The following is a 15065-nucleotide window of genomic DNA, read 5'->3' on the forward strand; positions in this document are numbered from 1 at the left end:
AGGAAACTCTGGAGCTCCTTCAGTGCAGGTTTGGCCCCCACAAAATTTGTCCCAGCGTCTGACCACAGCTTCTTTGGGTGTCCTCTGAGGGATGTAAATCTCTGATAAGCCAAGAAAAACCCTTCTGATGACTGGTCACTGACAACATCAGGGTGAACAGCTCTTAAAGCCATGCAGCAGAATACGATGTCCCAGACTTTCAGTTTAGTCCTCTTTTTTATCTCGTCTCTGACCTCATATGGTCCAAACAAATCAACACTCGTAAATTCAAATGGATTTGAAGAGCGCACTCTTTCCGGTGGCAGCTCACTTGCTGACATTGCTTGGCCTTGATCTTCCTGCAGATGACACAACTGTAAACCACTTTCTTTGCCAGTCTTCGACCTTTAATCACCCAGGCCTTCTTCCTCATCCTGAGAAGTGTTCCTGCCACACCTTCATGATTTCCATTGTGGGCCTCTCTTGCTATCAACACGGATATCCACGCCTCATATGGTATTATTGGCACTGCAGATTTATCTTCAGTGAATATCCGAACTCTGCCTCCACAGACTAACAATCCAGACTCTTCATCTTTGTATACCACCAGTCTGTTAAGAGCTGTAACTGGAAAGGTCCCCCTTTCTTGAGCTTCAAGGAAGAGATGTCTAAGTGCATCTTCCTGCTCTCTCACTGTCAGCATAGTTAATTCACCTTTCAGTTGTCCTCTGCCTTCCAGCCACTTCTTAGCAGCTCGCTGGACCCAGGCAACGACATTTACTAGCTTGTGCAAGTGACTGAATCTCCTAACCTCCACCAGACTCTTCAGCTGAGAATCAGCAGGTGTCTTTTCTGGGCCAATTGTGGGATTTGTTTTGGTTTTGTTCATGTTGGGATCTTTAAAGTTTGCCTGAGTGGTTGACAGGTGTTGCTCTCTTCTTACTTGACTTCTGGTCACTGCTGCTATGAAAGCTTTTATCTGGAGCTTGTTTACACTTTCCCTGGCATGAGCAGCAACTATTCCAGCTGACTTCTTAGGCCACTCCTCCACTGGCCACCTCAAAAACTCTGGTCCGTTTTGCCACACAGATCCTTCCTTCAGATCTCTTGCTGTGCCTCCTCGAGTCATTATATCGGCAATGTTCAGTTCCCCAGGAATCCACCACCAGTCTTCAATAGGTCCAGCTCTTTGGATCTCACCCACACGGTTTGCAAAGAAGGTCTGGTACCCATAGCTGTCTCTTTGGATGGCACCCAAGACTGTTTGACTGTCCACTAGATGGAACTACTTCTCCACTTTCAGTCTCCCATGTCTCTCAAAATACTTTCTGAGCCTGGCTGCAAAAACAGCTCCACAGATCTCGGTTTTTGGCACTTCTCCCTTTTGATCCAGCGGAGTCAGCTTGGCCTTTGCTTCCACAAAGCGGACGTCAACTCCCCTCTCTGTATCCCACCTCAGATACATCACTGCTCCATAGGTTTTATCACTCCCATCTGAGAAGGTTATTCCCCACGGTTTCGCTCTCCAGTCAGCTGGTGTGATGCTTCTGCAAAATTAATACGCCCAAGCTCTATATATTCTTCAGACATATTAATGGCTTCTTCTCTTAGACCTTCTGAAAGCGGTTTATCCCAGGTCTCTTGAGTCATCTTTCCACCTCCAGCCTCTTGGAAGGCCTTACTTACAAGGATTGCTCCCTTCTGTTTGACCGGTGTGACTAGCCCAATTGGGTCATAAAGCCCAGCTACCTGACTTAGCAGTTCCCTCCTGCTCAATGGATCAGGTGTTTCCAGTCTCACATTCTCCTTGTTAAGATGCTCGCCCAGTCTAACCTTTCTTTTCCTCTTGAAAAAGTTGATTGATGTCATCATGTAAAGCATGTCCTCTTCCACCTGATACCCAACACCCAGGGCCTTGTTGTCTTCATCCCTCATCTGGTTTGGAAGGATGATTGTTGCTGTACTTTGTGCTGCTGCCTTCTGCTTTTGTGGGATTCCCCCTGCAGCAATCTGCCTCCCACTTTGGCCTGACCACACCCAAGGCTTGAGAAAGAAGCCTCCTGCCTTCAAGATGTCCTCCACTCCTCGTGTGATTTTGATCAGTTCCTCCAGACTGTTGTGGGACGTTAGGATGTCATTCACATAGCTATCCTCTTCCAGAATCCTGCACTCCTCCTCCAGGTGAGCAAAGATGGATAGTCTTGCCGTCTCATGAATAGCGAGCTGTGCTATACACCCAGCTGGTCTGTCTCCTATATTGACCCGTGTGATGGTATATTCTTTTATGTCTTCCTCTGGCTTGTCCCTCCAGAGAAATCGGTGCAGATGTATTTCACGTTCCTCCAGCCACACTGAATTATACATCTTTTTGATGTCACCAAGGGCTGCATACACACCTCTTCTGAACCTTAGCAGGACAGCTCTAATTGGGTTTAGAACGTCTGGCCCCTTTAAAAGAAGGTAATTCATGCTCACACCCTTGAATTTCTGGCTACTATTCCACACCAATTGCACTGGGGTCGTTACTGAGTGAGGGTTCGGTGCCACCAAGTGGCTTACATACCACACAGGCCCCTTCCAGTTTCCTCTCATCTCCTCAGTGAGTTCCATGGTAGCACAACGTTCAACCATCTCATGTACTTGCACTGTGTATACAGCTTTCCATTCAGGCTCTCTCTCCAATTGCCTTTCTTTTCTAAAAAATGTGGCTTCCACTGCACTCCTGTTGTTGGGGAGAGAGGCAGGGTCTTCAATCCATGGGTACCTTGCATCCCAGTGTGGTGAGTTCACGTGGGTATCCTCCTTCTTGATGTACGTGAGACCTCTTTTAATGATCTCAAGTTCTTTTTCCTCTGCCAGGGTCATTTCTTTCCCTCCCGGTTGGCAATTTCCACATCTGCATCCTCCACATCTCAGTTCACAGGCTGCCCCAATACTCTCCCATCTCCACCAATCAAGAAACTCACTGTTAGTGGCTGTTGTAAACTTTACATTAGCCCGATGCTCCTTTTTTAGAAGGGAATCCTCAGCTTCAGACGTGTCTCTGAGAATCTCCTCATATTTGACAGCAGCTGTTCTCATGGTCCGGGCGAAGTGGGTTCTTGACCCATGCGCTACCACTTCTGCATCTTCAAAGAGATCAGGATGTGCTCCTCCCACTGTCTTCCCGAGTGGACTCTCCCACAAGACGAGGTCCCCAACCACTCTCATTCTTTGAGGAGCAAGCCTTCTCTCTCTGTGGCTGATAAGAAGCTCAACATCTTTTGGTCTCCTTTGCTCCTCCAACTCAACCTCTGGGAAGAATTCTTTTAACCTTTCAGGCTCTATACTGTTGGTATTGCCTGCCATCTCAGGGGTAAGTTCAGACAGAAAACATTCCTGTTCTTCAGTCAGCTTGCTTTTTCCCACACTGCTTTTCCTGCTGGCTTCGATGCTAAATTTCTTGTTGCTCCCGACTGGGCAGAGGAGATAATGGTGATCAGAGGTTCCATCCTTGTTACAGTCTTTATTTCTGCACAGGTAGGTGTCCTTGCAGGAATTACTGTCATCATGCAATTCGAGGCCTTTCTTGCATGCTCCTAGCTTCTTCACAGCAGCTTTTTGCTCCTGAAGTTTCAATCCTCTAAACTTCTTACAGAAGAAAATCTTGTCATGATGCCCCCAGTCATCACACACAGCGCACACCTCCCCCATTCCTTTCTTTGCCATCTTGGTAGAAGCATAACTTTTCTCAGGTTTCCTTCTTGGGCAGTAGTCTGGTCTCTCAATCTTCTCCACAGTTTTAAGCTGCTCAAGTCTCTCCAGGACCCCTTCCTGCTTTTTTAGGAACTTCAGGAGCTCATCAAAGTGGTTGTCTGGGGTGACATCATTGCTTGGCTCTAGCATGAAGATTAACCAGTCTCTTTTCACAAAATCAGGATAATTTACTCTCTATTGTCTTGATGACCAACGGGTTCCTTAATGCACCGGAGTTCCCCAGCTCTGTCAGATCTGCTAGGGCTTTTTCCACAGTCTGAATTACTTCAATGACTTTCCTTGGTTGATTTCCCTTCACAGGAGTCATTCTCTCTAATTCTTCTAGGATTTTGTTGCCTTATTGCCATACCTGTTCTCCATGACTCTGAAGATCTAATCAGCAGTGTTGTAGGTTGACAGTCTGAGATCCTTCATTATTTTGTCTTCAACGCTGCTGAGCAGTTGAATTTTCTTAACCTCTGCTGACCCAGATGGCTCTCCTTGTCTTTGAAGATTCTCCCAATCCTTCCTCCATCTGTGATAATCTCTCTTGTTTCCACTGAAGGTAGGAAGAGCTGTTGGTTTGATCCTCACCGTAGGCGCTGCTTGTATTGGACCTCCAGCCACCACATTTGCAGGTTGTGCAGCACTTGCTTCCTCTGCAACTCTCCGTGCAGTGGCAAATTCAGCTGTCCTCAGCTCAAGTCTACTGCTGATTTCTTTGAGATCTCTGATCCTGCCATCAAGGTCTCTTTTCTCCAACCCAGGGATCCATCGCTCCCACTTTGACATGGCCTTGATGACCTCCTTCATCCTCTTCTCCAGGAGACTTAGATGCACCTCGTACCCCTCCAGGTGAGTACTCTGAACAGGTAGGTTTCCTGCTACATCAGCACTTTTCTCTGCCACCAGGATTGCAGCTGTGATTTCCTCCTGACCATACCTTGACCACAGGTTCTTCTGGATAATGCCACTCACTTCTTTAAACCTTGTTTCAGCTTCATCCACAGTCTTTTCCATGTCACTTTCCAGCTGCTCTTCAAGGCCCACCTCTTCTTCTTTTGTTGCCTCAGCCAGCAATCCAATCCTGTATTCATTGTTCGCTTCAAATATGTTTCTTAGACAAACTGAAAGCTTATTGAATTCCTTCCGCAGCTTTTCTTCTACCATGCTATCTGCCCTTTTACTGATAAAGTTGGCTTGCCTGGTGAAGCTACTTTTTGCAGTGTTCCTCTCCCTTTTGAGCTGTTTGACCGTCTTCTCCAGACCATCTTCTGCCATTGTAGACCTTGTTGACACTCACAGCTTGCACCCTTGCGTCTACAGCTTTCCACTGGACCCTAACCCTAACCCGACTGGTTATCAACTGTGGAGTTATTACAGGGTTTGTCTGCCTGAACTCGACCAGGCTTGGCACAGAGGACGCAGGAAACAACTCAGATCTTAGTCATTCCTTTTATTTGACTTTTGTCACTAATCGTTAAATCATAATCAGGTTGATAACCTCAAAGAGAAAACAAACATAACTTAGTTCCACAGTGAACCGTAGTCACACATGCAATCATGTTTAGTTCTCTATCTTAGACTTAGTCTTAGAAAATTAAATAAAAAATTCAGATCAGTATCACCAATCTCATTCATGCTTTACTAGAACATAAGTGGGAGAATGAAGTGAGATACATACCAGTAGCGTCTCTGTGCTCCACTGACGCAACCCACACCCAGGGCAGACAGACAAAAGGCCACACAGGTGCTCACCCAAGGTTAATCTCCCTAGAGCTTCTTGCTCTACTCTCTCTCTCTCTGAACACTAAGTGAACACTTGGGCTTTCTACTGCCCTCTGACACACTCCATGCACCAAATAGACATCACCACATCCCAGAGTGAAAAATATAAAAAGTGAAAAGTAAACAGCATATAACACATAACCCAACATCTATAAACCCTGTGAAACTACTGTACATGTGCAATTACCTTTCCATGGTGCACAGTATGTTTTTATTGTTAATCTTTATTCACGTTTTGTTCAAGTTTGTGTTTTAGTTTAGTTTTGTATAATCCCATCCAGTGACGGACTGGACGGTCTGGCATTTGGGCAGATGCCAGAAGAGCCACGGGCCCTCGTGGGCCGTTTGGGCCGGCCAATCATGAGGCGGCATGATCGTCGGGTGTGTGCGGCCCCTTTCACCCTGTTCATTGTAGGCCTACATTATCTCTCGGCCCACTAATAAGCCAGGGTTTCCCGCAGCGCTAACTCACGCTACCGCCTCGCCAACATTCCAAAAAAAACAAAAAAACAAAACAAAACACCTAACTCGATATGCTTGCATGTTTATCTGACGTTAACACACGTTTTTTTGTTGTTGCTTTCGTGCGTGCTTATAGTGAATGGCAGGGAATAAACACATGGCTACGCCCCCCCACCAGGCGCGCAGAAGTTGTCGTCGCCCCCTCCCCCAAAAACCAACCCCCCCATCCGCGAGTCGGTCCGCGCAAAACTTGTCTCCCTACGCCCATCCCCCCCCCCGCTCCGCGAGTTGGTCCGCGCAAAACTTGTCTCTACCCCCCGCCCCGCTTACATTAGTCTACATTCTTTTGTAGCCTTATTCAATCAAATGTTTAAAAAGTGCATTGTTTGAAATCGAAATACAATAAATATGCCTGTATGTAAGCTATCTTTTATTTTATTATTGGTTTACAAAAGCTATATGAAGCAATGACTTCTGGGAATGTGTCTGTGTGTGTTAGGTTGTTGGAAGTAGAAAGCTGAAAGATACCATAGTCTGCTGAGGTTAAACTATGAGTATGAAACTATGAATCAAGGAGTTAAGCGACAGAAGGGAGGAGCAGAGAAAAAGAGAGAGAAATCCAGGAAATTACTCTTGGCTGACAGTGAAAAATGTGCGAAACTGACAGATTTGTTTTTTAAGCCAAGTGCAGCTTCAGTTAGCACCAGCGCTAGCACTGCAAGCACCAATGTTCAAGACACTGAGCAAACAGACAGGAGTGACAGTGTGAGACAGGAGGACAGTGAGGAAGAACAAAATGACCAAGAGGAGGATGATGTTGAATCTGACATGGATGAATCTATGGGACTGGCAACCAACACTGACTGCGGTGGATTAGCAGAAGCAACAATTGGGACCAATGTTGCAGGAGGGAGTGTCGCAACAGACACAGTAAGTGTATCTACTTCATTGGATCACATCAATTATTTCAGTCTGTTGATCACTTGCTACTCATCAAATATTACAGCTGTTTACAGCAACACATCGCGGAATGTATTGAGAAGAGCACAGTAGGGCAGGGGACAGGTGCATTTGTGACATTAATGTCCAAAACGACAGTAAATTCATCGAGGCTATACGTCAGCTTATTAAGGAGAGGCTATCACCCAAGCCCAAATGTATTCCGTACAAATTGATACAACACAGGATTTGACAGCTAGAGATCAGTGCAGTGTTATTGTCCCCTATGTCACTGACACTATCCACAAGAGGCTCGTCGCAGTTGTTCAGTGTCAATCCTCAACAGGAGAGGACTTTCTGAACCTGCTTAGACAAACGCCGGAGTCTTGCGGCATAGAGATGAAGAATTGCATAGGGAATTCAACCGATGGAGCTGGTAATATGCAAAGGACATATAAGGGGTTCTCTGCTTGGCTGTCCAAAGAGTCTCCAGGCCAGGTTCATGTTTGGTGCTATGCCCATGTACGAAACCTGGTTATGTCCGAGACCACAAGTGTCGTTATAGCTGCAGCATCACTGTTTAACCTATTAAATGACATTGCAGTGTTTTTCCGTGACTCTTATCAGCCAATGACCACTTGAGAAGGTGTCAGCCAGGACCCCAAACAGAGAAGGATTTCTTTGATAGGCGAGACGTGCTGGTCTTCAAAAGATGCTGCCCTGACGAAGATTTTTGGATTGTTTAACAAACCAGACAGTGGTTTATATGTGGCACTTATGCACACATTGTTTCAGATACAGGACAACGCACGCTTCACAACACAAGCGCGAGCAAAGGCGCGCACCTACATGGAGGCACTTTTAAAGTATGAGACTGTTTTGACCGCACAGCTGTTCCTGCGCATTTTTGCACTGACCACACCTTTATCAAAGTACCTTCAAACCAGCAGCATGGATCTCTTGAGTGCCCATCGAATGGTTAGGGAAACACACCAGCAACTCAAAAACTTTGTGCGAGATTTTGATGCTGTCAAAGAGGCCGCAGACAAGTTTGTGGACTGGAATAACTCAAAGTTCGAAAATGAGGATGCTGAGGTAGAGGTAATGGACGCATTGCCGGGAAAAAAGCCTTAAAAAAAGAAGGCAATGCCGGGAGAATCTGCTGAAGCACTGGCCAACACCGACACATTGGTGGACTACAGAATAAAGGTACACAACATAGTTCTGGATACCGCAACCAACTGTATGCATCGTCGGTTCCTTCAGCACGGGAGAATTGTATGCCGATCTAGCATGCTTTGATCCTCGGAATTTTCCCTCATAAAAGATAATAAACTGCCCCCAAATGCCCTTCAAAACATGAGTAAATGTCTGCTTAAATTCAGTGAAGATGCTACGGTCGACAATCTACAGTCAGAATTGACACACCTCGCTACGCATTGGGACAGCCTAAAAAAGTCTCCTCTAAACGAGTACACAGTCAGAGCGTCGGACTTTGATGATGCCGTGGAGCTAGAGGAAGATACAGAAATAAACCTGGTGAGCAAGAAATGTGCTACCTGCAAAAATTGTGCAATCTGCTGTTATTTCCATCTCCAGCAGTTAAACCTATTCACCTGTGCCTACAACAATATATGGTTAGCATATAAATTCCTACTAACGCTGTCATGTACTCAAGTGGCATGCGAATGGAGTTTTTCCACGCTCAAATTCATCAAGAATCGCGTGCGTGCGCGTCCCCATGTGGGTCGCTAGTTGGTGAATATGCCAGGGCCGCTTTTTAATCCCAGTCTGTCACTGATCCCATCTGTGCCTTGACATGATTTATTGTCACACACACATACTTAGAATATTAAGATCATTCTGAAATCAATTATGTGTTGTTACATTTCCTGCTTTATATTTACCTTTAACCTAAAACATCATGGACTTTATCAACAGAACCTTCGAGCTCTGGTGCACCTGTTGGACCAAGAGGTTGTGAACATGGAGGATAACCTCACTAGATTCTGCATCTCAAATCTGACACTGTCAAGTAAGCCAAATTGGACTTGACAGAGTTGTGCGATCATGGAATGCACACAAGATACCAGGTATGCTTAGGTAATCATTTTCACTATAGAATTATTTCTTATTTTTTTCCAATTCAACCAATTTTGTTTTGATTACATGTTTTAGGTCGTGGAATACCCAATGAACTGGCAGCAGATGGCTCTGGCTAAAATGTCTGAGGAGCTGCTGCAATGTGCTTCTGTTGTGGGAAACCTGTATGAACAAGACTTGGGATCCTCACTAACTTGGGAGTCTGTATTTGGAGCTGATCCATTTTCATCTGAAGAAGACAGATGTCATGCAGAGCAGAGCTTTGCAGAGAACTACCCTGACATCTCTCTCATTTTTAATCATATGGTAAACAATGATGATAATCCTTTCCAAGATGCTTTAATCTGTTTAATGGATGTGACAGCAAGATATGTCTGAAAAAATAAAATGATTTAGTTGTGTTCTCATAGCCTGTGGTCTGCTTGATTTAATGGAAGAGCAAAGAATTTTGTTTTTTTACTTAACAACTCTGTAGTTATTCATATGTTACAAAGCTGCCATGATTTGTTAAATAATTTTGGAAAACTATTTCTTTCAACTGTTTCATTCAACCTTTTTAGAATTACAAAGGTATAGAAAAAATACAAAAGCTTAGGATGTAGTTTGAAGTTGAACTCAAAACTCAACGTCACAGCAACAGAGTCCTAATGTCTAGTGTTTCCATTTGTACCTTAAAAACAGTGCACAAATATACAATATAAAATGGTGCAAATTTAAGGCACTGTCTTAAAACTGAAAGACAGTTTTGGCAAAATAAAATAACACTTTGAAGTTAGGAGTCACAATATATAGGAGATCTTAATCTGATCAGTAGAAAACGTCCGGGGGGAACGATTAAAAACGAGTTTACATTGAAAAAGGAATCCACCGCAGTCCCCGCTGTCACCGGAGAATTTCTCCGGACTTGATGACGTACTTTCGGGGGGTGGAGTCTGACCATTGTCTTCCGCACTCTGTATTACGGGAGGCGGGGTGTCTGGAGTTTGAGTGACAGGTTGCGCAACCCTGGCACTCATGGAAGCCGTCAGCTGGCTAAGCTGAGCGACAACAACCTGAACTGTTTCTGAGTTGAATTAACAGCTAAACCAAGGGACTGTAGCTGTTCCTGCTGCGCGGCCAGCTGCCGACCGAACATATCTGCTGGGCTTTGCTGGCCAGAGTGTTCTTCTGTCATGGTTTTTAGATGTCTTGCCCACATACAGATACGAACGGGGAGCCAGGCACAGGTTTAAAGATGTTTATTGAAAGAACAGCAACGAGATGATGTGCTGCGCGAGCGAGGTCTGAACGTCGGGGCTGGAGTAACTGCGAAGAAAGAGAGGTTTATGGCTACAGGAAAGAGAACCAGAGAAATTGCCAGAACGCAGCACCGCTTACCATTTAGCTGGGCAGACCTATCCGGGGGAATAATGCCTAGGGAACCCTGTGCTCCTACCCCAGGTGGTTAGGTGGCTAGCGGCTGGAGGGCTGGCAGATGTTATCTGGTGAGGGATCCGGCGTGTTCTTCGGCTGACAGGAGTGACTGATGGAGTAACTGGAGTGTCAGGAAACCAGCAGAATCCAGAAGAGGGGTCTCAGGCCCGACTTGGTAATGCCAAGAGAGTATGAGGGGAAAGCCAGAGCAAAATCTGAGCAACGAGATTCTTGAGGTCAGGTTATTAGAGCGGGACGTCAAGGCAGGTAGAAACGGGTACCTCCAGAGCAGACTTGAGAATCCTGACACAGGGGAGACAGGATTAGTCCAACAACAAGAAGAGGATCTTACTTGACGCAGGTAGGTAGCGGGCAGATACGGAGGCCTCGGGAGCTCAGCAAAACGTAGGAAGAATGTTTGGCAGATGAGGAACAGAAGGTTGACATCCAGGAAGACGTGGGAAGAATCTCTTTCTGAACATCAGGTGAGCGAAGGATGAGTGAAGACGAACCAGCGAGGAACTGAGGGTAGAGTGAGGCTTAAATAGAGAAACTAACAGGTGTAGTGGATTCTGTCTGATTGCAGACCTAATGGGTGTAACTGATTACTGGAGGGTAAGCAACGTAAGAGGAACTGAACTCAGACAACAAGAAACAAAACCAAAACTAAACCCTGACATCACCCCCCCCCCTCAAGGCCGGTCTACGGACGGGAAAAACAGACAAAAATGACCTAACCAGGGTGGGCAGAGGGAGGCTCAGGATGGGGGGCTAGAATCAAAACACAACCCTTCCCAACTATCAAAACAAAAACTAACCCAACCAGGGTGGGTGGAGGGCAGCTCAGGATGGGGCGCTAGAATCAAAACACAACCCTACCCAACCAGGGCAAATGAAGGGAGACAGAGAAGACCAGGGATCTCAGGTAACTCGGGAACCCAGGGAAGACTAGAAGGCATTAGATAATGCTAATAAACTAAAGAGAGCATCTAATAAACGCTAGCAGAAAAACTGAGAGTGTAAGCAAAAGGCCTCAGACTAAAGAGGCATAAGGGAACACCATGAGAAAATAGCCGCATCCAACACACCAGGGACTGGAGGGCGTCTTAACACGCCAAGGGGAAAAAAAACTCAAAATGCTAGAGAAAACGGTGGAAATAGGAGGCCTCTGGAGAACTAGAACCAACAGGGTATCTGGGGATGCACAGAACAAAAGAGAAACCACAAGGAACTAGAACGGAAACCAAGGAACCAGATAAGACTAAGGAGTGTGAAGCATCTTAAAACTAGGGAGCACAGAAACCTGTAGAACTTAGTTCTCCAGTTGTAATCTCGTTATTTAGCCCCTAAGACAAGAACAAAAAACTAAGGCGGAGACTAGAGAACATTTAAACCAAAAAGCTTTAGAAAATAACTAGTGAACACGAGAACAACTCAGGAACTAGAATAGCTCGGGAGGTAGTGAACACGAGAACAACTCAGGAACTAGAATAGCTCGAGAGCTAGTGAACACGAGAACAACTCAGGAACTAGAATAACTCGAAAACTAGGGAGCTCCAAGATAACTAGAAGAACACACAAAGCTAAACTGACTTAAAAAACTGAGTGCTGGGACCTCTGAGAGTGCTGGGACCTCTGAGAGCGCAGGTGTCCTTCAAAGCGCAGGCGTCCTTTAAAGCGCAGGCGTCCTTTAAAGCGCAGGCGTCCTTTTCCAGCTACCCGACCAGATGGAGTTGGTGGTAGACGGCCAAGACGTGGCAGGAGGCGAAGCAGCATCGCCCGATTGAAGCTTCGAGGAGGGCGGCCCCGACGAGGCAGAGTCTGGAGCGAGTGTCGCGGAGGGCGACCCCGATGGCGAAGCAGCAAGGTCTCAGGTGGCCGGCACCGGAGCTTCATCTGGGTCTTTCTGATGAGGAACTCCAGCGCAGGACCCTCGAAGAACTCTGAAGCTGAGATGAGAGGTGGGTCTCCCTGGACCCCCTCTCGGGACTTGAATGGAGGTGGATCCCCCTGGCTATAGAGTCCAGGAGACGTCTGGCTGCAGCTGTCAGGAGGCGGGTCCTCCTCGACCCCCTCGCGGGACTTGGAAACTTGGGGAGGCGGGTCCTCCTCGACCCCCTCGCGGGACTTGGAAACTTGGGGAGGCGGGTCCTCTTCGACCCCCTCGCAGGACCTGGAAACTTGGGGAGGCGGGTCCTCTTCGACCCCCTCGCGGGACTTGGAAACTTTAGAAAAGGCCGGCGGTGGTGGGACGTCAGCAAAGGCTGGCGGAGCTGAGATGTGCGCACCCACGCAGACCTTGGCCGTGGCGTGCGCAGCAGGAGCAGGAGCCTCTGGTCCAGCTGGTAAGGGCACGGGCGCACTCACGCAGACTTTGGCTGTGGTGTGCACGGCAGAACCCTCTAAGGCAGCCAATGAAGGTCTGTGCGCACCCACGCAGACCTTGGCCGTGGCGTGCGCAGCAGGAACCTTAGAGACAGGCTCTTTAAAGTGCACCACACCCACGCAGGCTTGGGCCGTAACGTGCGGTGCACCAACCCCTGCAGGGACAGACCAGCTGGGGAACAAGTCGTCCCTCTCCCCATAGAAGAAGTCCCATAACTGGGACTCCTCTATGTGTGGCACTCTGGTTTGTGGTGGCTCCTTGATGCGGTGAGGGATTGATGGCGGAAGAACATCCCATCCATCAATTTCACCATAGCTAGTCGGGGGCCGCTGCAGGGGCCTGGGCACTATACTGGGACCCTTGTGGTGTGCCCCTGCTTTCCCCGCGGACTGGTGGACGTGAGGCTGCTGCTTGTTGGGAGGAAAAGGAGCGGTCGAGCGCCTTGGAGCCGGTGTGGAGGTTGTTGGGCGGAGATGGACGGAAGCCAAGAGCATCAGAGTAGGTGGTGGTGATTGACCCTCACGGGAGGAATGTGGGGTGTCAGCCAGGTACGACGCTGCGTTTCTTCGGCGTCCTCCACGCCTGTTCCATGTGGCTGACCCTGGCGAGATGCATGCGAGGCGTCAGGCCAGATCGGCACGGTCTCCCTCTGACTCCACAGCCGGTTACACCGCTCAATTATATCCAGTCCCGTTAGCTGGCCGGCTCCTGCACGACCGCTCCCTGTGGGTCTCGGGTTCACCTTTTGGCTGGTTCGTGCTGTCATGTTTTTGTTACGATAAACCCGGACTCATACCACACACACAGAGCTCAGTATAAGAATGTTTATTGCAAGGAGGACAGGAGGGACTGAACTGCTGGAGGTTGCTGGGACGCTGCGGTTGTTGCGCCGTAGAAACGGGTACCTCCAGAGCAGACTTGAGAATCCTGGCACAGGGGAGACAGGATTAGTCCAACAACAAGAGGATCTTACTTGACGCAGGTAGGTAGCGGGCAGATACGGAGGACTCGGGAGCTCAGCCAAACATAGGAAGAATGTTTGGCAGATGAGGAACAGAAGGTTGACATCCAGGAAGACATGGGAAGAATCTCTTTCTGAACATCAGGTGAGCGAAGGATGAGTGAAGACGAACCAGCGAGGAACTGAAGGTAGAGTGAGGCTTAAATAGAGAAACTAACAGGTGGAGTGGATTCTGTGTGATTGTAGACCTAACGGGTGTAACTGATTACTGGAGGGTAGGCAACGTGAGAGGAACTGAACTCAGACAACAAGAAACAAAACCAAAACTAAACCCTGACAAGGTCAAATTGACTTAACGTGGAGCAATTTGGAATTGTAAAATCTTACGCTGAGTTGCTTTTATTTTAAAATTTTTACTGAAAACTTCAATTGTAGTAGCAACATTGACAGCAACTTAGTTCAAGGTGACAATATAGAGAGATTTTAAAGGGCTTCTATTGTGAAATTCAACATCAGATGTGAATGATATTTGTTGAGCAACATCTGGAGGTGTTCTACTGTCATGTTGATGTGACAGTATACACTGAAAACGTACCGTTCAATATTGACAGCAACTTAGGTCAAACTGACTTTTAATTTGAAATTCCACATCATGTAGATGGATTTCGATGAGTAACATCTTGAGATCTTAATCTGTCATCTGCAAGTGTGTTACTGTCTTCACTGTACCCCGTCTACGGTGAAGCACCCTCGGTGGACCCAGCTCTTTTTACCCAGTCAGGCGACCCCCACTTACTTAGTACCTTGAATGTAGGACGCATAAAACAGACAAGTATACTTTTAGTTATATTTTATCTACGTAAAGACAGAGAAACAGTTACAGTCACATCAGCGCTGATGGGCTCTTGATCGGCAAGAAGCCCCGATTGCTCATCACACAAACATTATATAGGGATCTAGGTATACACCCATGCAAGGGCTGTACACATCCAAACTGTGACATCAGCAGAGAAACTGTGTCACCTCCGGGGTGGTATCTGATAGATATGTGCCAATCTTTTGGGTCAGTGCTATCTAAGTGTGCCATGCAGTTCTGGGATAAACAGCTCGTTCCACTTGACCTCGTTGATATCCTAACAGAGCCCCTGATGATGTGCCTAAATGGCACATCACCAAAGATGATCAACCAGTGGAACGACAGGTCTCAGGCTGTCCCTCTCCCAGAACAGCTTTTGATTCTGTCCACTCCAAGCAATCCAAGCCTGCAGCCTGCACTCTGGGTCTCTGAGCAAGACCCTT

This window comes from Fundulus heteroclitus, chromosome 7 (genome assembly GCF_011125445.2).
Source record: "Fundulus heteroclitus isolate FHET01 chromosome 7, MU-UCD_Fhet_4.1, whole genome shotgun sequence".
Lineage (NCBI taxonomy): Eukaryota > Metazoa > Chordata > Actinopteri > Cyprinodontiformes > Fundulidae > Fundulus > Fundulus heteroclitus.